The sequence below is a fragment of the Lactuca sativa genome, chromosome 3 (assembly GCF_002870075.4).
Source record: "Lactuca sativa cultivar Salinas chromosome 3, Lsat_Salinas_v11, whole genome shotgun sequence".
NCBI classification, from domain to species: Eukaryota; Viridiplantae; Streptophyta; class Magnoliopsida; order Asterales; family Asteraceae; genus Lactuca; species Lactuca sativa.
The window spans coordinates 128,622,526-128,646,898 of record NC_056625.2 but is presented as its reverse complement, the minus strand read 5'-3'; positions in this window follow the sequence as shown (position 1 = coordinate 128,646,898).

The following is a 24,373-nucleotide window of genomic DNA, read 5'->3' as shown; positions in this document are numbered from 1 at the left end:
GATAGAATCCAGGAAAGCCCAATTAACCGAGTCAAAGGATTTGTTAAAATCCACCTTAAATAGGAGCATCTTTCTTCCTCTAGCCTTTGCCCAGGAGCACAATTCATTTACAATCATTGGGCCTTCGAGAATATTCCTTCCTTCAACGTATGCAGATTGAATTTCATCAGTGACGTGCCCAATGACCAATTTGAGTCTAAGAGCCAGCAACTTAGCAATTATTTTATATATTAATCCTATCAGACTTATTGGTCTAAAATCACAAAAGTGAATCGGATCCTTAGACTTAACTGCAAGAGAAATAAATGAAGAGTTGCATCCTCTTGATAGTTTACCACCACCTTCAAAGAACTTTACTAACGCCAATACATCATCTTTCAGCAGCTCCCAATATTTTTTAAAAAACTTAAAAGTGAAACCATCCGGCCCTGGGGATTTTTCCCCACCACACGACCATACTGCCGCTTTTATTTTTTCCAAGGTAAATTCTTGTTCGAGGATACGAGCATCCAAGTCCGAAAGTTTACGAAAACCAGTGTTCCAGAATACTGGTCTATTTGGCCATTTTTCCGAGAATTTATCTTCAAAGAATTTTTTCGCCTCCTGTTTGATTTCGATCGGATTACTCGTCCAGATCCCACCAGCCATGATACCGTGTATATGATTTTTTCTGTTTCTGTTGTTGACATAACCATGGAAGAATCGAGTATTTTCATCTCCTTCCATCTCCCATTTAAGTTTTGAACTTTGTTTTAGATTTAAAGCCATTACTGTTGCATGCTCCACGATCTTAACCCCCCCCCCCCCCCGTTAGTTCTTTCCTCCACTTCTATTGTCGTTAAGGGTCTATATTCCGCTGCCATTTCAATTTCAACCATTCTTTTTTTCAATGTCTCAATTTCAGCATTCTCCATTTTTACTGTGTTTGCCTTCCAGCGTCTAACTGCAATTTTTAATTGTTTTAATTTGTTCAGCAAGCGCATATATGGTGTGCCCATGGTTGTAGAACTCGTTACTCGGTACCTGCTCGGCCGACTACCGAGTAGCGAGTACTCAGGAGTACTCGGGAGTACTCAGATTCGATAATTCATGTATAAATATTTTTAGGGAACTTATATATGTCAAAATCATAAGTTAAAATCTTAAGTTGATTGAAATATATAACGAAATTAGATACATGTGAATACACAAAACCAGAAAAACACATAATGGTCTCACATCGTGAATAGATACTGAAAATTTAAGATATATATGTAGTAATAATCGCATGTGCATGTGTGTTAAATAATAAATCGTTAAGTATATTATACATATTAATCACCGAGTTGACAAGGTTTGACAACACTAATCAGTTCAGTAAGGGCTGATCGGGGAGTACTCGGGATTCTGTAACTCGCCTCGGTAAGGGGCCGAGTAGCGTGTACTCGGAGGAGTAATCGGCCAACTCGATGAGTTTTACAACACTAGGTGTGCCATAGCCCCTAAATTCTGATCACTCTTTCATAATTATCTCGTCAAAACCGTCTTTTAACATCCAAGAATTAAGCAACTTGAAAGGAGGGGGGCCAAAGTCATCACATCGAGCTCTAAGAATAACTGGAGAGTGGTCTGACATATCTCTATCCAATGCAAAACAGGAGGCCTGGGGAAAGATGGACAGGAAGTTATTACAGACTAAGAAACGATCTAACTTACTTAACTTTGCACCATGAAGTTTGAAATATGTGAATCTTTGACCAACCATCTTTAAATCAGTGAATTCTCCGTTTCGAATAAATTGATTAAAAGCAGTTGCACTACGGTGACAGAAAGTTGAGTTGATACGTTCTTCAGGACGGCGCACAACATTAAAGTCTCCCATAACAATCCACGTAGCTAGTCTAGAACGCTTAATTGCTAACAGTTCCTCCCACACTTTTGATTTCTCACTAACCAATTGTGGCCCGCAAACATTTATAAAGCCAGTGAGACCATTTATACCCACCAAATTTCCCAGAGTCACAATGTAGAATCTAGATTTTATTGACTCTACCTTCGAAAATACTCTGTTATCCCAAATAGTTATAATCCCTCCAGACCTCCCCGTAGTGAATACCTAATCGAACCCGCAATCAACGTCCCCCCAACAGCTGACATCGTTGAACGGCAACAAAGACTCCCCCAATTTAGTTTCCTGAATTCCAACCCAATTGACTTCCTTCTAATTTTAAATTTTCTAAATTAAAGTTTCATTAGTTTCCTTTATTTATTTATCTAAATTATTTATTTAATTTAAAAGAAAAACAAACAATTTAATTTTAATAATTCAATATTTTTCTATTTTTTTCTTATAAATGCAAACTTCTCAAATGTTTAGAATTTCATATTTATTTTTTTTAAAATGAACTCATGTAATACATGGGTCTTACACCTAGTGTATATATATATATATATATATATATATATATATATATATATATATATATATATATATATATATATATATATATATATATATATATATATATATAGTGCAGATGATATATATTGTATGGATGTAAGGATGAATATAAACCAATAATTTGAGTTATTTTAAGAAATTGATTTACCAATATTTTTAAATTAATTAAAAGAAATTTAATATTTTACATTTGCATTACCTTCAAATTAAGAAACACAAGTTTAAAAAAGGAAATTTTTGGATTTTATGGGATATTTTATTATCTTAATTTTGAATTCTGATTTTTTTATTTAATTCAGTTTTTAATCGTATATGATTTTATTTTGCCAGAATGCAAGTCATGCACTAATAAAGAGTCTTACTTCTAGAAGAATAACAAAATTTTGGATACAAGTTAATTTTTTCATCACATTTTAAGAAATAAAAAACTTTATTCACTATTCTATGATAATGAAACATTCAATAATAAAAAAGAAACACAATTTATATATTATTCAACCAGAATATACTATCATATATATATATATATATATATATATATATATATATATATATATATATATATATATATTTCATTCTATTATATATTATTCTGTTAGAATATAACGATAAATAATGTTTTCTTTGGTGACCGCTGTTCATCTCCATTCCACACACTATCATCCAACCTTCAGGTCCTTGATCACCGTGTTCCGTTCATACACAATTTGTAATAATAACTTTCTGTGAGAATGCTTTTATATTACAAATAATAAAACAAAATTTAGTAATTCTAATAGAATGCATACCATATGGTCAAATATAATACTTTCTACCGGAATAGAATACTGTTTTATTTTATTCTAATAGAAGAATGCATTAGCAACATAATATTCTTAAAGAATAAAACACTTGAAGAATATGAGAATAACACCCGATAATGAGAAACAAATGTTACTGTCACATAATTAGCTTAATTAGCTTAAGGGGAAAACAAAATAACTTACTTGTTAAGTATAAAATAAAATCATATAAATGCTCAAGAATACTACATTAAGAATAAAACATGTCATGCATGCTTTATTCTTTTGTAGATGGTATATATAGGGAACCAAAAAAACCTTATTAGATGAAATACATGATCAATCATCTAGAAGACTATAACTACAAAGAAAAACAATAGTTAATACAAATAAATTTATTCAAGACAATTATAGAGACACGATATATAAACCTGAAAACATAATATATCAGTCGACCGTAATCCCAAGTCAAACATAATATTTGTTGTAATCAACAAGGATATTATAAGAAAAGACTCCAATAAAAACTCTTACCAGTGTGGCAGTGGTTGTCATTTTTGTCTACTACCTACAAAAATCAATACAAAGAAGAGAAAACTACATAAGAATCTAACCAACATGTGGTGCTCACCTCTTTAACTTTGATGATTGTCTAGACTCGAAAAAGGAGAGGAATCGATATTTAGGTTTTAGAGAGCTTGAGTTGGATGCATTGCTAGACAAGAAGCATCGACAGAGAGTTGTTGTCTCCAAAGGAGAGGAGTCGGGAAGGGAAGGATTTGAACAATAACACTGGAGTTCATCGATAACAGAATATAAAATTGATTTTTGATTCAAAAAATGCAACAGTACAAGCATTGACAACAAAAAAATGATTCTTGATTTTGATTCACTTCCAATGAGTGATTAAAAAAATGCATAATCTACATCATAATGTTCAAAGATAGTAAATTTGAATTACCATGTGAAGTTCATCAATCACTATGATCCCAACTTTTGATAAAAGCCTCTCTTCAAGCAATATATTGAGTATATAATTTATCTTCTCAATTGTGCAAACAAAAACAAATGTATCTGTAACGCCCTGATTTCACTTTCCAGTAGAATTTCATATAATCATTTGTTTATAATATTCAAAATATAAATATATTATATTTCAGCCAAAATAATTATCATAAACATGTAGTAGATGTCAACACGATTTTGTAGATATAAAGAACACCCAAATCTGACTTCGTATGAGGAAGTTATGATTTATCTAAGTTTTGTATTCAGCCAGACACAACTAGGTGTGTCATAAAAAGTGTATTTGAGATTGGTTGCTTTTTAGTCATAGAAACGTAAACAAGAGTTTAAGATATCATAAAAACGAACTCATAGATATGGAGAACATCGAGAACAAAGTTCGTATGAAGAAGTTATAAATTTAATAAGAATTCTAACAATCTAAACTAGTCTAAATCTAAATTTAAAATAGAGTGGGAATTATCTGTTGAGACCTATAGGAAAGTTGTAGTGCTTATCGAGGCAATTCCAGAGATATAAAGAACGTCGAACATGTAGCTTGTATGTGAAAGTTATGGCCCTTTAAAGATTCACGAAAAATACCTGACTTGATGATGTGGCGGCCTGAGAGCATGCCACGTGGCGAGGCGGCAACCTCTTCCTCTACCTGACACGTCGACGTGGCACCACGAGATTAGGACACATCACTGCATGAGTTGTTGACACGTGGTATTGCCAGAGGAGGCATCGACAGGATGACGTGGACCAAGGAAATAGTAACACATGTCAGCAACCCAATCCGGACACATCAGCCAAACATGTGACACGTCTGGGGCTTAAGGTGCGACACCCCCCCTAAACCCTATAAATAGATGAAGAGTTCTCCTCATTTCTTACACAAAAAATCCCACATCTCTCTAGATATTTAAAGCCTTTAAGTACGATCTTTCTAAATCTTTGGAGTACCTTAGCGAGGCTTTGAGTTATCTAGGAGCCCACCGAAAAGGAGCTTTCAGGTCGAGATTCTGCCCGCGACTTTCCGGTTTTTGGTAAAAAATTCTTGTAAGTTAAGCTGCAATTACTAAGCTTTAAGTGCAACTTATATTTATATTCATGGTCGTTATTAGGAATCTTTAAATAAGATTTATTAGTGATTACAGTCAAAATGTTGATTGATCTACTTACAAGAATGATGTTTAGGCTAGATTTAATGAGGAGTTTAAAGTGAATTTTCCAAATAGTATATATATATATATATATATATATATATATATATATATATATATATATATATATGGTATTGTTTGTATGCATGTATATGTATTATGATATATGGTATTTTGGGAAACTCACTAAGCTTTGTGTTTACCCAGTTGTTTACAAATTATTCAGTTATTTCTTCGGATCGTTAGAAGGGAAAGGCTTGACTGTACATACACACACGCATTGAAAATCAGGATGTAACAGTATCTGTATGAAGTGTCCCAAAATTATACAAGAAAAACAAGCAATGGTTATAAAAAGGGGATTAACAAAACCAGTTTTACAATTTTGCAAATACCAACATTGATTACTTGTTGAAAAAATGAATTACCTGAAGATTTTGTTGGAGTAAAAGAGGCGAAGGAGAGAGTTTAAAAAAATCTATTTTTCCAGAAAACTTGGTGATCTAATTACATTAATGAAGGAGGTGGATATAAATTGGGAATTCAGGTTTTAGAGAGTGGTAGTTGGAATTGTGACTAAAGAGAAAGCATTGATGGACGGTTGCTGTCACCGAGAGGGAGAAGTCGATGGAGGGAAGGTGTTTTCGGAGGAAGAGTCAATGTAGGAGGGTTAAAACCCATTGATGCTTCACCCTAATCCTTCTTCTCCATAGCCGCTTCCGACCTTTTACTATGAATAGTACTAACAATAGCCACCACCAACTACCACACGCCACCACTAACCACCTGTGCCACCGTCGTAATTATCATTCTTTCCAAAGCAGATATTGAAGGTTTTTGAGCATTCTAACACTCCCATGGTGTACATGCAACCCTATAAACCTTGGATCTATGTTTTCTCTATTATACATGTAAATATTCAATATTCCAATGTTTTATCCTAACTAGCATAATATGAAGCAACTATACTACAAAAGCCTAGTTAGATAACATACCTTTTTATGTAGCTTGAAGTCTTGAACTTTAAGAGCTTAGCTCCAATAGTGTGGAAGCCTCAAGTGGAATCAAAAACCACCAAAAACACCTTGGAAATCTTGAGAGAATAGTAAGCACACTAGAAATTGGCCCACTCTTGTTTACTCACACACTAGTGCCATTTAATGTGCCAGGGACCTCTTTATATAGTATGGAGGATTAGGGTTACATTCATGTAAACTCTAATACCCATGACCTTTCATTTCCATAGGATCCATTGGTTAAAAACTCCATGGACTATCCATGCAAGATTAGCCCAACCTAAATGAACTTGGCCCATCATATATATAAGAGTCCACATTTAATTAGTTCCTTTTGATCACTAACTTAATTCTAAATTAATTCATGATCAATACTAATTAAATAATATGATTCCATATTAATATATTAGAACTTATAATATATTAATAGAAATCATAAACATACTATTCTCAAAAGACTATCCATATAAATTGTTCCGGTGAAGTGCAACCCAAATGGACCATGCTAAATCGGGTCAAGTACATACCAATTATAGTTATGGACTTATACACTAATCCAACATATATGTACATGAAATCATTGATTGACAACTAAAATATTATATTCATAATTTAATAAACCAATTAATTCACTATTTAGAGTTTAATGCATAATACTTATAAAAACTAATACATTCTTACATATTAATATAACACAAAAAATAAATATATTCACAAGAAACTTAATACATACATGCATACATAAATCATTCAAACTTTAACATAAAATTCATTAAATATTCGTAGTTGAATGCAATCAGTTCACATTTCAATACCCAAAACTCACATCTTAATATAGTAAATTTACAATTTAATGCTAAAAAATTATATATTCAAAGTCACAATCTCAACTTAAAACCTACATGTATAACTTTAGAGCTATATGTTAATTCTTCTTTCAAATTTTATTTACACAAATATTCATATTTTAAATTTTACATACTTTCTTCAAAATTAGATAAAATCATTTATGTGTATACTGCTTCTTTAATCTTATATTTCATAAGAAAACAAAAATTTTATAAAAAAACACACTTTAATATAGTTAATTCATAATTTATTACACAAAATTCACAGCTTAATATAGTAAGTTCATCATTTAAACAAAAATTCACAACTTAAAGTTGTCAATTCACAGTTTAAAATAAAAAAAATCACAGTTAATAAACAAAAGTTCATAACTTAATATAATCAATTCATAGTTTAATACACAAAAGTATACAGTCACAACCATATTATCAACTTAAAACTCTTAATATAGTAAATTGATAGTTTAATATACAAAATTCACTTTTTAATACAACAAATTCGTAGTTTTATACACAAAATTCATAGCTTAATATAGTTGATTCACAGTTTAAACAGAAAATTTGTAACGCCCGCAAATTCAGGCTAGTCAATTTAGAGACAACGAGCATCAAAAACGATTTTTTTGATAGAAGAATATTTTGAATAAATAATTTTAACTAAGTTATAGTATATGTCACAAGGGTTCCGTACATATAAAGAACGTTGAAATCGAGTTATAACGAAGAAGTTATAACATGTCGAAGTTTTACTGCTAAACCGACATGGCACCGCGTTACGTAAAAAGTAAATTTTTGATAAATTAATTTTTGACCTTAGCAATCTAAAAGAAAGTCGTATTATACGTTAAACGGAGAATGTACATAAAAAGAATATCCAAATCTGACTTCATATGAGGGAGTGATGATTTTTCTAAGATTTGGCATATCAATATACTACTCAGAAATCGAATTTTAGATCTGTCAATTTTTAGCCAAAATGATCTAATTGAGAATTGAAGATCTCACTAATAGGATTTAAACGATAAAAAGACAGTCAAAAATGGAGTCCGTACGGGGAAGTTATGAATTTTACATGGTCGTTAACAATATAATCTTCGTAGACTATTAAATTTAAAATCGGTCAAGAATTAGCCAATGGGTCAAAAGGAAAGTTGTAGATCTTGTCAATACCTGCGTATGGATATAAAGAACGTCAAAAACGGTGCTCATATGCGATAGTTATGATTTTTTAAAAAATTGTTGTTTTGCCTGCGTACAGTGCCACGTGTCAGCACCACGCGAAGCCTTAGTGCCTACGCAAGTTCATGACGTGAATGTAAGTTTCACAACATGAATCGCCCCCAGACAACCTATAAATAGAGGCACAAATCATCAATTTCTTCACACCTCAACCCTTCTTTCTCTCTCAATACTCAAAGCCTATCCTTCCCTACCCTAACACTTCCTAAGTGTTAGAGGCGAGTCCCTGAATGCTAGAAGGCTCTGAGAAGAAGAGCTTTTGGCTCAGAAGTTATACCCCCGCAGAGTCCAGTTCCTAGCCAAACCCCCTTGTAAGTAAGTTATGCTTATCCTTCTTTAAGTATAACTTATATTTAAGTTCATTATCATTATTATGAACCTATAAGCAATATATGAGCCAAGTATAAATTATAAAAAGTGTTATAATAATACCTTTTAACTGCTCGCGGTACGGGGAACCTAGTTTGAAGGGCCGCATAGGGTTGTTGGATTTTAGAACAACTTAAATGCTAAAATGGTCCTGTACTCCGGTGCTTCATGTCTGACCCCTGTGTGTACATAGTAGTTGAAAAATATTGTTTAACACTTATAAAACAATATCGCTCGTAAGTCTAGACTAATAATTAGTCACAATAAATATTAGACTAAAATCTAGTGGTAATAATACTAGGTTTCTTCGAAGGAAAAGACGATTGTTAGAAGTGAAGCGCTCTCCGAATTTCGAGTCATCACTTTAACAAATGAGTTCATAGTTACTTTCATCTTACACATAAATATGAAGTATTTAATATACATTACGTGTTATGCATGCATATTATCTATGTTCTTGATATCTATGCTGGATGAACAAAATATACATGTTTTATTTGATTTAAACTGTATATGTATTTCATACCTATAATTATGATGGGTAAAGATGGGTAGATTAAAGATGAGATGAGATGAGAGAGGAAAGATGAGATGAATGATGAGAGATGAAAGATGATATAGATGATGAAAGGTGAAAGATTATGAGAAGCCTTGACCCAAGTGATGGCCCAATCATCTAGCAAAGTCTAGATGACACCCACAGACTATTCTAGACAGTCCAGTAGAACACTAGCAGACTCGCAACCTGTAGGCGTTGTGAACGATATGTTCATCAGATGTACTCTAAAAACCCATTGAAATATATTATGGGTAGACTCACTAAAATTATATTGTTCAGAAAAGAGATAAACCTTAGAAGCTATGGACTTAGTACCTCACAAATAACATCGACAACTATGGATTTAGTGCCTGTTATATAAACTCTGGTAGCGATGATTTCGTGCCTATTCCTTTGGAAAATCCATAGGAATAAATATTTAGGAATAGATGATTCTTAGGAAAGATACTAAAGAATAAAGAAGATAATGGGGATTGGTACTTGGATTAATTGTTTGATGATGAAACATAATAACTTTATTATTGTGGGTTGAAAACCCTATGAACTCCCCAGGTTTCCCAACCTAACCCACTCAGCTTATTTGTATTACAGGTGTCGATACAAAGCTACATTACACTGAGAGAGTAAAGGAGATGTAGATCATTAGTGTAAATGAATGTAAGGTCTGTTTTTTGCTTATGTTTCGGTATTGACAATGACATCCCAAAGTTTTATTATAAACAAAATACGTTTCTTCGGAAATGCTTTGATAATATTAGAGTAAATTAAACAAATAGTCCCTATGGTTTGGGGTAATTTGCACGTTTGGTCCCTAACTTGTTTTTTTAACTTGGAAGGTCCATACTATTTGTTTTTTGTGACAACCCGATATTTCGAGACAATGTAATGTAAAACCAATCAAATCTAGGTCAAAATATAATTTTCCTAAAAACTTATTTGGGTTAAATAAAGTAGTAGGAATCGTATCAAGGTTTTTGTACATAAAAAGAACGTCCAAATCTGACTTCGGATGAGGAAGTTATGAATTTTTGAAGAAATTCCTTAATCACGTCATTTTAATAAATAAATAATAAAAATAATTTCGGAATTTGCCAACGGAGTCTAAACGAAAGTTGTAGATCTTGGTCTCACCTTCGCGTGGATATAAAGAACGTGAAAAACGGAGTTCGTATGAAGGAGATATGAATTTTAGAAGTTTATTTAAAATAAATATAAATTTAATTATAAACTCCCGATATTATCCGAAGGGGAGTCATCGGATAGGACCGGAGTACGCCCTGCGTACCTTCGTTCGCCCCGCGTACTCAGATGAAGGGCCTCGGATCGTCCATGTCGCCCTATGCGAAGCTTCCGACCCGCCCGTCCGACCCGCCGTCCCATCCGAAGTGCGTAAGCGATGACGTCTCGTACGCGCTGCGTACCCTCGTACGCCCTGCGTACCGAGGCAGTTCAGCACCCCTATAAAAGGGATGCGAGGCTTTCCAGAAATTTTGCTCATTTCTCTCCTTTCTTTCACGATCTTGCCTCGATTTCCGTGCCCGTTCAAACCCGAAGCTCTGGTCTTTTTGCTCAAGTCCCGAGGGTCGATTTTACTCCCGAGATTCCCGAGAATCCCGAGAAAAATCCGTTTCCCGAGACGAAACTCTGCCCGGTTTTCCATCTCGCTTTCTTCAATCAGTCAAGTGAGTTCTTACCCCTTTAATCAACCTTTGAAATGATTTTAAATGTTTTAAATATTTATGGAGGGGGGGAATGCAAGTTAAATACTTATAGTTATTGCTTCAATCACATGTGATTGCATTAACCACATGTGATTAATAACTAGGGAAACCAGTGAATTTATCACTGTTCAAACTGTCTATCAAACTGTTTTACTTCGAAATGTTTTACAAACCCATTTACTTTTCAAAATTTATATTACAACTGTGATTTAAACAAATGTTCCTTATACTTAAACTGTTTTAATCAAGCCTATGCCTTCAAATTGTTTTATAGATCGACATCAAGTCGATCTTTCTTTAAAATAATACTTATGTTTCAAATGTCTTATAAAAACTTATTTATGCTTTTATATTATAAATTGCATGCCCATATATGTATAGATGTATAAATAATGTTTAAAGGGCTTAGGAAGGCCATCCACCCTATTTCCTTTTTCTCGATTTGGATGTGGTCTGGTGGGATTCCGGGTGACCATCCGAAGGTCGTTTCAATATTAATTATATATCAAATATACATATATAGACATAAAAGTACTTCCATATTCATACGTACTAGACACATCATTAGTGAGTTACCATCGGGGTAACACAGGATCATACTATTACCACTGTTAGATCAATGAGTCAGTTCATTCATGAGTCTATACAACTATACTATGAGAACATATACAACTATACTAGAACGAGAAACATTACCCTTACATTAATACGTTGACAATTGTGATCCACTGTATTGGAGCATGCCTTAAATGTCATGGCCCGAGTTGCAGCCAGAATTCTCTTAGAGGGAGAGCGTTGAGTTTGCGTATAGATCTATACTGGATTGACTATCCTACACCTTGCTGCTAGCTACAGCCGGACCTGCAGGTCTGCGGGTGCCAAACGTCATTCCGTTATTACGACCATTCTTTATGTCGTTGTTATCAGTTGATAGTATGGTGCAATTATCACATTATACCTTAATATAAATCCGGTTTAAGGTAGTTAGTACAACAGTAGTTACTATAAAACTAAACTACAGTACTACAATGATTTACCCATTACATATTTTTAGTGATAACCTCACTTGAACTTTAATGTACAAACTATATTTTGTTAAAAGATAGTTGCACTTGGGAAATTACACCCTTTTACAACAAACGAACATACAAAACAGTTAAAGCCTTGGTAGAAGGCTACTTTATTAGAAAATATAGGTTTTTCTGAGAGATTCAAACTTTTACAAACACTTACATACATTTCACGAACTTATACTTGAGACATGTTCAAACGTTTTTGATAACAGACACCGACACTAAAATACTTATGAACTCACCGGCTTAATGCTGATAAACTCTTTCAAAATAACTTGTATTCTTAGGTCATCAGTAGACAGGTACCGATGCCAGCTTTTGAGATGATGGAGCGCATTCAAGACTCATCATATTATTATTTTGATTTACCTTATATTTTTGGTGTCTAAAAACTGTACAGAACACGCTTCTATTAAAATTATATATTTAATGCAATGGATGATGTTGTTTGCTATTTTCATTTACTGTGTTGTGATACTTTACATGACGTCCTCCGCCCCAGAACGTTTCCGCCGTTCTTGGTTTTGGGGTGTGACAGATTGGTATCAGAGCATTGTTTATAGTGAATCAAGTATATCAACCCATAAAAGATATACTAAACTATAAACCCATTAGGGATTAAAGCACTCTGACCAAGAGTCTATACTTTAAATATTAAAATATTTAATTAAGTATACTAGTCTGCATTCATACTAAAATCAGTGTCACAATGACAAGAACAAAAGTATTACGATTGTTAAATATCACAAGTGAGCTCGGGGATGTATGGTCAGTCCTGGGAATGGCATAGCCTGATCAACTATGCTGGTCCTAGGAGTGATTAGCATATGCCCTAGAATGGTTGTGATAGGTTAACAAGTCTAAAAACTTACCAACAATACCACAAGAAGATCAGTAAAACTTAAACTTAAAATACTATAGGTGTATATTGTACTACTAGTTACACGTATACTATATTCTTATACCTCTCTTCTCGCGTAGATTTAAATGGCTGGATTCCATCACGGCGACCCGTACTTTCCAAATGAAGGCAATGCCGGGTGGATCGATGAAGAGCCCGATGATGAGCATCCAATCCCTTTGGATGATCACCTCGCAGAAGGCTTTTCTGATGGATCCGACTCCGAGCCTGAAGTCAACAACCTACCGCTAGTAGGTCAAGCCCCGAACAACAACCCTCGACCAACGTTTCCAGGTCCTACTCCCTTGTGGGCAAACAACTTGAATCGCTGGAGTGATGAACAGGGTTAACCCTTACCATACTTGGGGACCGAAGCTTTTACAACGTCAGCGATGGTGCTCTGCTGACCGAGCTCCGCCTGTCATTATCCGCAGAATAGCTCGTAATGTCGAGCAAGGTCGAGCAGCCATCGACCGGGTAATGGAGTTTGATGCCAACTCAGGTGTCAACACAGTCCGCATCCGCCGTCTTGAAGAAGACATGGAACGGACCCGGAGAACCAATGAAGCCCTGCAGCAGCAGCTGGCTGCCTCACGAGCTGAAATCTTAGAACTTCGAGCTCGTCAGAGGGCTCAGGATCGACACCTTCAAGAGGTGTTTCGTCAAGTGTCCGACCTCAGGGCTCGCCCGGGGAATTCCCATCGCCGTTAGACGATGTCTAGTGCATCTCTGTCTTTTGATTAAAGAATAGCCTTTAACATCTGTGCTCTAAATAGCACTTGTCTGTAAAATATTCCTAACTTTCAGTACTCAAATTAGGAATCTAAGAACTGTCAAACTTTTCTATATGGTATGATGTAAGACCTACTGTTAGGTCGATTTTTCCCTAAACTTATTACATCAGTAATACCAGTATTATTGAGATCTATCTATCTGTGGTAAAATCTATACACTTGTGCTTTCCTACTAATACTTCTTATTGTGATTTCAAACACTCATTCAACTGTTTGGCTATGGTTAGTTAGTCCATGTGTCACTCTCACGTTGCTTACAAATTGATTCTTACCATTTTTCTTATCTTTATAAACTTATAGATGAAAGATGCCTCCTCGCAAATCTCCCAGGAATAATCCTGCACCACCACCTCCTCCGCCTCCGGTCATCGATACTGTAGACCTGAATGCTGCCGTAGCTGCAGCAGTGGCAACTGCGATGGCTCAGTATCACTCTTCTGATGCCAGCAGAGGTGGAACCCCTGTGGAATCAACCCCGGTTGAAACCCCTGTGCGCTCGAGAGAGTGCTCATACAAAGATTTCACAAATTGCAAACCGAAGCCTTTTTATGGCACCGGCGGAGTCATTGCCCTCTCGCAATGGCTCGAGAAGACTGAATCAGTCTTCGAAATCTGTTCATGCCCTGCGGCGAGTAAAGTCAAGTACGCCGCATGCACCTTTGAAGGAAAGGCCCTGACATGGTGGAACGGCCATGTTAAGGCACTAACTCTCGTTGTAGCCAACGACATAGGCTGGGAAGCAATGAAAGACCTCACGGCTGAGGAATACTGCCCGAGGGGCGAGATCCAGAAACTGGAGCAGGAACTCTGGAACCTGACGATGAAGGGCACCAACGTGGTCGCTTATAACGCCCGATTCAGCGAGCTAGTGGTCCTCTGCCCCAATATGGTTCCCACCGAGGGGAAGAAGATCGAGAGGTACATATGGGGGCTAGTGCCTCCGTATCAGGGAAATGTTCTAGCATCAAACCCCGCTACCTTCGACAGTGCCAAACGATTGGCACAACGACTCATTGACCATGGAGTCAAAACCCCTGCAACCACAACCACCCTAGCCATCCCGGAACCCTCCAAACCCGCTGATACTAAGCGGAAATTCTGGGATGAAAAGAAAAAGCAGCAGGCTGCCAAAAAGCAGCAAATGGTGGCAATTCATGCCGCAATAACCCCTACTGCTGCTACTACTCCTCCGACGTGTCGGTATGCTGGAAGTTCGCCCAAGTGCAACAAATGCAACTACCACCACAACGGCCCCTGCCGTGAAATGCAGTGCTCTAACTGCAACAGGAAAGGACACACCGTCCGTTTCTGTAAGTTCCCGGCACAACCTATCAACCAAGTCCCTGGCTCTGGCGCGAGCCCAACCTGCTATGGATGTGGCGAAGCAGGCCACTTTAAGAGGGACTGCCCAAAGCGAGGAATGCTGGAGGAGTAGGGAGGGTACTAGCTATAGGCCACGGGGAAGCAGTTGCTGACCCGACAGTGGTGACTGGTACGTTCCTCCTCGATAACTCTTATGCATGCATTCTATTCGATAGTGGAGCGGAGCGAAGCTTCGTAAACCATAAATTTGCTCGCATGCTTAATCAACCACCGCACGCACTCAAAGATCTATTCACAGTAGAAGTGGCTAATGGAAAAACTGAAAGTACGAGTAGCATATACTTAGGTTGTACCCTAACTCTAGATAACCATTCATTCCCAATCGACCTCATGCCAGTCTCAATAAAAAGTTTCGACGTTATCATTGGCATGGATTGGTTAAGCCTTCTTCGCGCCGACATCATGTGCTACGAGAAAGCAGTCCGTCTAAACCTTCCGTCTAACGAAACCCTTATAGTCTACGGCGACAAACCCGGTGCAAGTCTTCGCATCATATCAAGTATTCAAGCACATAAATATCTGCGTAAGGAATACCATGCATTCCTTGCTCACGTCGTCGACACGAGCCTCGAAACGAAAGAACTAAAGAACATCCCTGTAGTGAGCGACTTCCCCGACATTTTCCCAGAAGAACTACCCGGGTTACCTCCGCAACGACATGTCGAGTTCAGAATCGACTTAGTCCCAGGAGCTACCCCAGTAGCCAAGTCGCCCTACCGCTTAGCACCAGCTGAGATGCAGGAACTCTCTGGTCAACTTAACGAACTGCTCAGCAAGGGCTTTATAAGACCGAGTTTCTCACCTTGGGGAGCACCGGTCTTGTTCGTTAAGAAGAAAGACGGATCATTTCGTATGTGTATTGACTACAGAGAACTCAACAAACTGACGGTCAAAAATCGTTACCCTCTGCCTCGCATAGATGATCTATTCGACCAACTGCAAGGGGCAAACTATTTTTCTAAGATTGATCTGAGATCCGGATATCACTAGTTACGAGTGCTAGAGGAGGATGTGCCGAAGACAGCCTTCCGAACTCGTTACGGACATTACGAGTTCGTGGTGATGCCATTCGGATTGACCAATGCGGCCGCAGTCTTCATGGATCTGATGAATAGAGTATGCTGACCTTACTTGGATCAGTTCGTCATCGTTTTCATTGACGACATCCTGATCTACTCCCGAAGTAAGAAAGAGAATGGCGATCACCTACGACAAGTTCTAGAGACATTACGAAAAGAGAAGCTTTATGCGAAGTTCTCGAAATGTGAATTTTGGATCCGGAGAGTCGAATTCTTAGGACACGTAGTAAGCGAAGAGGGAATCCATGGGGACCCATCCAAAATTAAAGCCATTGAGAACTGGTCAGCACCTAAGACGCCTACAGAAATTCGTCAATTTCTAGGTCTCGCTGGCTACTACCGCAGATTCATTCAGACCTTCTCTCGAATAGCGAAACCTCTTACAACCCTAACCCAGAAAGGCGTGGCCTTTGACTGGGAAGAGAAACAAGAGAGAGCGTTCCAAACGCTCAAGAGAGCCTTGTGCACTTCGCCAATACTATCCCTTCCCGAAGGAATAGAAGACTTCGTAGTCTATTGCGATGCATCAAATCAAGGGCTCGGATGTGTTCTGATGCAGCAAGGTAAGGTCATCGCCTACGCCTCGAGGCAGTTGAAGACACACGAGGTTAACTACACGACCCACGATCTTGAACTAGGAGCAGTAGTGTTTGCTCTGAAGATCTGGAGACATTACTTGTATGGAACGAAGAGCACTATCTTTACCGACCACAAGAATTTACAACACATTTTCGATCAAAAGGAGCTTAACATGAGACAACGACGGTGGGTCGAGCTACTCAGTGATTACGAATGCGATATTCGTTATCATCCGGGTAAAGCCAACGTAGTAGCAGACGCCCTAAGTCGGAAGGAATATTCTGGTCGCAAAGTCAAGTCATTGTCAATAACCATCCATTCACACTTGTCTAGGCAAATTCATGAGGATCAACTTGAATCCATGAAATCTGAAAATGTGACGAATGAATCCCTTAGAGGAATGGACAAGAATTTAGAAGCCAAGGGTGACAAAGCCTTATATTTCATGAACCGGATCTGGACACCGAAACATGGTGGTTTCCGAGACTTGGTCATGACCGAGGCGCACAACACTCGGTATTCCGTCCACCCAGGTTCAGATAAGATGTATCTGGATCTTAAAAAGCTATACTAGTGGCCTAATATGAAAGCAGAGATTGCTACCTTCGTAAGTAAATGCCTTACTTGCGCAAAGGTTAAGGTCGAGTACCAGAAGCCCTCTGGTTTATTGCAACAACCAGAGATCCCGGAATGGAAGTGGGAGCGGATCACTATGGATTTCATAACCAAGTTGCCCAAGACAACGGGTGGACTTGACACCATATGGGTCATCGTTGATAGATTGACCAAGTCTGCACACTTCCTTCCTATCAAAGAAACCGACAAGATGGAGAAACTTACGAGAACATACATTAGGGAAATCGTACGGCTACATGGTGTACCTATGTCCGTTATCTCCGATAGAGATAGGTTCACCTCAAGATTTTGGCAATCATTACAACATTCCCTAGGAACAAGGCTGGACATGAGCACAGCCTACCATCCTCAGACCGACGGACAGTGTGAGAGGACCATCCAAACACTGGAAGATATGTTGCGAGCCTGCGTGATTGACTTTGGGAAGGCATGGGATACTCATTTACCCCTTGTCGAGTTTTCCTATAATAACAGTTATCACACGAGCATCAAGGTTGCTCCATTTGAAGCTCTCTACGGCCGAAAGTGCAGATCCCCTCTGTGCTGGGCTGAGGTGGGTGATACCCAATTAGCCAGGGGGCAAGCTTCCAATAGTACTCTCACCGGTCCGGAGATCATTCGGGAAACAACAGAGAAAATCGTTCGGATCCGTGAACGATTGAAAGCCTCTAGAGACCGACAGAAGAGCTACGCTGATAAACGAAGAAAACCTTTGGAATTTCAGGTGGGAGACCGAGTCCTTCTCAAAGTCTCACCCTAGAAGGGTTTGATACGCTTCGGCAAGCGTGGGAAGCTTAATCCGAGGTACATAAGGCCTTTCGAGATTCTTGCAAGAGTCGGCCCCGTAGCTTACAAACTTGACCTACCAGACGCGCTTCGTAACGTACATTCTACGTTCCACGTATCTAACTTGAAAAAGTGTCTATCCGACGAGACTCTTGTAATCCCACTCGACGAGATCGAGATCAACGAGAGCCTCAACTTCGTGGAAGAACCTGTGGAGATCATGGACCGTGAGGTCAAGCAGGCAAAGCAAAGCCGTATCCCTATCGTGAAGGTTCGCTGGAACGCCAAGCGAGGACCGGAATTCACTTGGGAACGTGAGGATCAGATGAAACTGAAATACCCTCACCTTTTTGCTTAGTTATTTGTAATTTCTTACTTGCTTAAATTCTAATTTCGGGACGAAATTCCTTCTAACGGGGGGATGATGTGACAACCCGATATTTCGAGACAATGTAATGTAAAACCAATCAAATCTAGGTCAAAATATAATTTTCCTAAAAACTTATTTGGGTTAAATAAAGTAGTAGGAATCGTATCATGGTTTTCGTACATAAAAAGAACGTCCAAATCTGACTTCGGATGAGGAAGTTATGAATTTTTGAAGAAATTCCTTAATCACGTCATTTTAATAAATAAATAATAAAAATAATTTCGGAATTTGCCAACGGAGTCTAAACGAAAGTTGTAGATCGTGGTCTCACCTTCGCGTGAATATAAAGAACGTCAAAAATGGAGTTCGTATGAAGGTGATATGAATTTTAGAAGTTTATTTAAAATAAATATAAATTTAATTATAAACTCCCGGTATTATCCGAAGGGGAGTCATTGGATAGGACCGGAGTACGCCCTGCGTACCTTCGTACTTCCCGCGTACTCAGATCAAGGGCCTCAGATCGTCCATGTCGCCCTATGCGAAGCTTCCGACCCGCCCGTCCGACCCGCCGTCCCATCCGAAGTGCGTAAGCGATGACGTCTCGTACGCGCTGCGTACCCTCGTACGCCCAGCGTACCGAGGCGGTTCAGCACCCCTATAAAAGGGATGCGAGGCTTTCCGGAAATTTTGCTCATTTCTCTCCTTTCTCTCACGATCTTGCCTCGATTTCCGTGCCCGTTCAAACCCGAAGCTCTGGTCTTTTTGCTCAAGTACCGAGGGTCGATTTTACTCCCGAGATTCCCGAGAATCCCGAGAAAAATCCGTTTCCCGAGACGAAACTCTGCCCGGTTTTCCATCTCGCTTTCTTCAATCAGTCAAGTGAGTTCTTACCCCTTTAATCAACCTTTGAAATGATTTTAAATGTTTTAAATATTTATGGAGGGGGGGAATGCAAGTTAAATACTTATAGTTATTGCTTCAATCACATGTGATTGCATTAACCACATGTGATTAATAACTAGGGAAACCAGTGAATTTATCACTGTTCAAACTGTCTATCAAACTGTTTTACTTCGAAATGTTTTACAAACCCATTTACTTTTCAAAATTTATATTACAACTGTGATTTAAACAAATGTTCCTTATACTTAAACTGTTTTAATCAAGCCTATGCCTTCAAATTGTTTTATAGATCGACATCAAGTCGATCTTTCTTTAAAATAATACTTATGTTTCAAATGTCTTATAAAAACTTATTTATGCTTTTATATTATAAATTGCATGCCCATATATGTATAGATGTATAAATAATGTTTAAAGGGCTTAGGAAGGCCATCCACCCTATTTCCTTTTTCTCGATTTGGATGTGGTCTGGTGGGATTCCGGGTGACCATCCGAAGGTCGTTTCAATATTAATTATATATCAAATATACATATATAGACATAAAAGTACTTCCATATTCATACGTACTAGACACATCATTAGTGAGTTACCATCGGGGTAACACAGGATCATACTATTACCACTGTTAGATCAATGAGTCAGTTCATTCATGAGTCTATACAACTATACTATGAGAACATATACAACTATACTAGAACGAGAAACATTACCCTTACATTAATACGTTGACAATTGTGATCCACTGTATTGGAGCATGCCTTAAATGTCATGGCCCGAGTTGCAGCCAGAATTCTCTTGGAGGGAGAGCGTTGAGTTTGTGTATAGATCTATACTGGATTGACTATCCTACACCTTGCTGCTAGCTACAGCCGGACCTGCAGGTCTGCGGGTGCCAAACGTCATTCCGTTATTACGACCGTTCTTTATGTCGTTGTTATCAGTCGATAGTATGGAGCAATTATCACATTATACCTTAATATAAATCCGGTTTAAGGTAGTTAGTACAGCAGTTGTTACTATAAAACTAAACTACAGTACTACAATGATTTACCCATTACATATTTTTAGTGATAACCTCACTTGAACTTTAATGTACAAACTATATTTTGTTAAAAGATAGTTGCACTTGGGAAATTACACCCTTTTACAACAAACAAACATACAAAACTGTTAAAGCCTTGGTAGAAGGCTACTTTATTAGAAAATATAGGTTTTTCTGAGAGATTCAAACTTTTACAAACACTTACATACATTTCACGAACTTATACTTGAGACATGTTCAAACGTTTTTGATAACAGACACCGACACTAAAATACTTATGAACTCACCAGCTTAATGCTGATAAACTCTTTCAAAATAATTTGTATTCTCAGGTCATCAGTAGACAGGTACCGATGCTAGCTTTTGAGATGATGGAGCGCATTCAAGACTCATCATATTATTATTTTGATTTACCTTATATTTTTGGTGTCTAAAAACTGTACAGAACACGCTTCTATTAAAATTATATATTTAATGCAATGGATGATGTTGTTTGCTATTTTCATTTACTGTGTTGTGATACTTTACATGACGTCCTCCGCCCCAGAACGTTTCCGCCGTTCTTGGTTTTGGGGTGTGACATTTTTGTTGCGTGCTTGATCCCTGTCTTACCTAAAAATACTATTTTACCGTTGATTTTTTAATTTATTTAAATAAACACACCTAACCCCATTTCCACCTCACCTTACCTAACACACTTTATTTAACAAAATTAAAAAAATCAAGGGCAAAATAGTCTTTTTAGGTAAGACATAGACAAAACACGTAACAAAAAAACAAACTGTAGGGAACTTCTTAGTTAGAAAAATAAATTAGTGATCAAACGTGCAAATTACCCCAGACAATAGTGACCATTCGTGCAATTTACACATAATATTATTATCATGTCTTTCTGGGAACAATTTCCACAATACTACTTTTTAAAATGGATACTCTGATTTTTAAATAAGCATAAATAAAATTTTTAAAATGACCATGAATTTGGGGATGTCACAGTTGGTATGAGAGCAGTAGTTTCAGCGAACTAGGAATTTTAGGAAATTTCTAGAGTTAAACTTAGAATGTTAAGCAATGATTTTTAGATGAGTGTCTGCTATATTTAGGAAGTATGCCTGCATAGACACGAGCACTAGATTATTTTAGGAAAGATTCCTAAATTGGTTTTATGTGCAAAATGATTTATGCTATAAGATGCCCTATATGCTCTATGATGCTATCGTTTGATCGGATCCATGGTTGACCGGATCTAAAAATTTTATGTGTTCAGATTTCTAATTGTTTAATTACGATATTAGAACTGGCATGTAACTATTCGGGGTAATAAGGAGGATTACACGTCTAAACCTTCCATATCTATATTCTCGTCCCGATACACTAAACACATGCTTCCGTGAACATAACGTCATGGTGAAAACTCATAGTGAACTCAGTAAATAGAGGAAATTAGAAGGCTTACGATAGTAAATGATACCTATAAGAAGATATCGTAAGAATGGTATCTTGCATTTAGAATACATATGATAAAATAACAATATGTCTATTGGAGTACGGTACATACGAATGTACACATTTGATTAGCGGGATGATAGAACGATTGGTGTAATTCCTAAAGTTGTCATATCGTTTGGTGTTTCCATCACCAACCGAGTTGATGTAGAATTGTTGTTGAAGATATGCATGGAAGAAGTCCTAGTAGATTCTAGAAAAAAAATGTGATTATTTACACACATTCGTATGTGTTAAATCGTTTTGTGATTTTAAGAAATAAGAACTTGGAGACTGCGATACAATACTTGGGACGACTAGGAGTATGTGTGAAAGGTAGTAGAGGCATATACTACCAGAAGCACATGACTCGCACTTGGATCAGGGAAAGTCACAAGGTTACAAAGGCGCTAGTAATTGATTATGTTTTCTTCATTTCTATCGTTACCATCGTTTCGATAATGACTAAGCAGATGATAATTATTATTCTGACCCTAGTGGTCATATCATATCGAGTCTGACTAAGATATGTATTCTACGTGGTTTAGAGAACCAAGATTGATGTAGCATCTGACTTAAGCCAGACAATTGAAGTGAAATATAGTCGAAGTAATTGATAGAAGCATCGCAACCATTGTTAAGGTAAGAAGGCCTCTACTACCATTCTATAATGTAGCTAGAAATGCTACATGCTAGAATGTAATTATATCAAATTAGAACATGAAGGAAGGTATATTCCATTCTGGAATTTGACTCTAAAAGACCTAAGTCTAAGTGTTGCATCATACGACATGAGGTAATTAGAACATGACCCATCGGTCTGTCATGATAATTAAAGTAAAGAACTTGTCTTAAGTTAATTATGTTTAATAAGAAGTAGGAGTCACCAATAAGGATCGATTTTGTAACTCGAAGGTTACGATTGAAATTCCAGCATAGGATAAAGAGCGGGTGCAAGATTGAGCACCGCCTGCAGTCAAGAAGTCCAAGAGTTAGATAATCATTTGAAGGAAAATAGAAGTTATGGTTATTTACTAGGATGAAGAGATAACGTACGAATTAATTATATAAAGCCCTAATTTATTGATGATTCCGGGACGTAAACATCCTAAGGGGGAGATAATTATAACGCCCGCAGATTCGGGCTAGTCAATTTAAAGACAATGAGTGTCAAAAACAACTTTTTGATAGAAGATTATTTAGAATAAATAATCTTAACTAAGTTATAGTATATGTCATAAGGGTTTTGTACATATAAAGAACGTTGAAATCCGAGTTATAAAGAATAAGTTATGACAGGTCGAAGTTTTACAGCTAAACCGCCATGGCACCGCGTTACATAAAAAATGAATTTTTGATAAATTAATTTTTAGCCTTAGAAATCTAAAAGAAAGTCTTATTCTATGTTAAACTGAGAACGTACATAAAAAGAACATCCAAATCTGACTTCTTATGAGGAAGTGATGATTTTTCTAAGATTTGACATAACAATATACTACTCAGAAATCGAATTTTAGATCTGTCAATATTTAGCCAAAATGATCTAAATTAGAATTGAATATCTCACTAAAAGGAGTTAAATGATAAAAATACAGTCGAAAACGAAGTCCGCATGTGTAATCTTCTCATGCTATTAATTTTAAAATCGATCAAGAATTAGCCAACGGGGTCAAAAGGAAAGTTGTATATCTTGTCAATACCTACACGTGGATATAAAGAACGTAAAATTGTTTGTTTTACATGCGTCTGGCGCCACGTGTCAGCACCAAGCAAAGCCTTGCTGCTTACGCAAGTTCACGACGTGAATCGCCCCCATGCAGCTTATAAATAGAGGTGTAAATCATCCATTTTCTTCATATCTCAACCCTTCTTTCTCTCACAATACTCCAAACCTATCATTCCCCTTCCTTAGCACTTCTTAAGTGTTAGAGGTGAGTCCCGGAGCGCCAGAAGGCTCCGAGAAGAAGAGTTTTGGCTTAGAAGTTTTGTCGCCGCAGACCTCGGTTCCTAGCCAAACCCCCTTGTAAGTGAGTTATGGTTACCCTTCTTTAAGTATAACTTATGTTTAAGTTCATTATCGTTCTTATGAACCTATAAGCAATATATGTGTTAAGTATAAATTATAAAAAGTGTTATTATAATAAATTTTAACTGCTCGCGGTACGGGGAATCTGGTTTGAAGGTCTGCATAGG